Here is a 2,254-nt window from a genome sequence, read left to right on the forward strand (position 1 = left end):
TGAGAAAACGCTTTACAGCTGAAACTCATGAAGGCATTTCCACAAGTGAAGCTCCTTCCTCTTCAATGACTCTGGCTTGTGTCAAGCTGACACACAGAACCAGCCAGTATACATACCAAGAAGACACTCAGCATTTTAATATTAATATACTATCAAGACTGTCTTCTGGTCTGACTTCAATATAAGCTTGAGATAGGCTTGAGAATGTATGGAAAGTGTTTCTTTGGCCTCTTCAGCATCTGCAACAGAGCCCCGTGCTACAAACTTAAACGTTGAATGCCATAGGTTCCACAAGAAGTAACAGCTACAGTGCTGTGAGTAGGGAGTCCATAGAACCCTAGCAGGACTCTCAGTAACAGTCCATGAAACTTATTCTTGTCATTCTGTGGAGTGCCAGAATGCTACCCTGTAACCCTGAGCGTCAGCAGTTCCAAAAAGGTAAAAGTTGGTCTTCCCACCTTTATTTTACTTTATTCATGTTGCTGGCATTTGTTTTTGTTTGTTTTTTTTTTTTTAATTTTCCTGATGCCATTGAGCCGAGGGCCTTGATAAATTTTTGTGTTCTTCTTCCCCCTTCTTTCTGTTGTGGAGCCCAGTCTCAATGGATAGTTACATCTACAAACATTCCCATGACTAAGGTTGAGGGAACACTGGGGAAGAGGGATCAGAAAGATTATAAGAACCAAATGATTGGGGAGTTTGCTGTGGATTTTTGTCTCCCAGCAACATTAGAAGTGAACTCTAAACAGCACGACTGCCCAAACATGAGCTGAACAAGGAGGGCATCAATAAACATACCAAACTGTGCGGGGTGGGGGTCGTCATGAGACCTCAGCCCTACACAAAGAACTACAGGCAACTGAGGAAAGCTGGGAGCTGTCCCCAGGGAAGTTGTTTGTCCAGTGACAAATGGCCATCTCTGAAAGCATACATAGGAGTAACATTATATGGACGCACAGGTTATGTTTTAGAATGTATATGTTTATACAAATCCATGTATGCATTCAGTAGCAATGCATGGAACAAGAGGCCACGAATGGGGAGACTGGGGAGAAGTATATGGAGGGTTTGGAGGGAGGTAAGGGAAGGGAGAAATGCTGTCATTAAATTACACTTTCAAAGCTGAACAAATTTTTTTCATACAATATACTTAGATCATGTTTTAACCCCTCTCCAAACTGTTCCCAGATTCTCCCTACCTCCCTACCCACTCAACTTTAAGTTCTCCTATCTATCTATCTATCTATCTATCTATCTATCTATCTATCTATCTATCTATCTATTTCTCCTTTATTCCTCCTTCCCTCCCTCCCTCTTCCTCTCTCTCAAAAAATTAAGATCCACAAAAATGAAAATCAGAACAAAAAAAAACAATAAAAATAAAACAAAATGCCAAAACAAAACCAAAGCCCACAAAATTTAAACAAGCAAGCAAAGAAAAACATTGAATTTGTTTTGCATTGCTGAACTACTCCTGGGCACTGGGCCTGTCCTGGAGTGTGGTTAACTGGAGTGTAGTTAATATACTCAATGCTACTCCAGTGGAGAAAACTGACTTTCCTTTTGCCAACAGGTATCAATTGTAAATGGCTACTTGGATAGAGGTGGGATTTATCATGCACTTCCCTCTCATCAGCATGGGGACCCAATCATGCTTAAGTCTGTCAAGTCTTGTGCATGATGCCACAGAATCTGTGAATTAATATGTGTATCAGTCCTGTTGTTTCCAGAGAACAATGTTTCCTTGGAGACAGCCATCACCTCTGGCTCTTAAAATCTTCTTGCCTCCTCTTCCACATAGGTCCCTAAGCCTTGAGGGGAGGACTTTGAAAAAGACATCACGCTTAGAACCAAGTGCTCCAAAGTTTCTCCCTCTCTGCACATTGTCCAGTTGTGGGTTTTCTTTCCCCTTTTATTAAACATAGATTCTTTTCCCAAACAACATAATCTGAATACAGTTTCCCATCCCTCTGCTCCTCCCAGCTCCTGCTCATTTTCTCTCCCATGCAGATCTACTTCCTTTCTGTCTCTCATTAGAAAAGAATAGACTTCTAAGACATAACAACAAAACATAACAAAATAAAAAATAAAACAAAACCATCATTTCAAAGTTGCCGAGGAGAAAATTGGGATCTTGGGGGTGGGGTGGGATGGGGATAAGGGGAGATGGGGAGAGAAAAGGGAGAAGGGGTGGATGGGGGAACTTGGGGGAAAAAAGGATGATCAGGATAAAGGAAGGTTGGATAGGGGAGCA

The sequence above is a fragment of the Microtus ochrogaster genome, chromosome 5, assembly GCF_000317375.1.
Source record: "Microtus ochrogaster isolate Prairie Vole_2 chromosome 5, MicOch1.0, whole genome shotgun sequence".
Taxonomy (NCBI): domain Eukaryota; kingdom Metazoa; phylum Chordata; class Mammalia; order Rodentia; family Cricetidae; genus Microtus; species Microtus ochrogaster.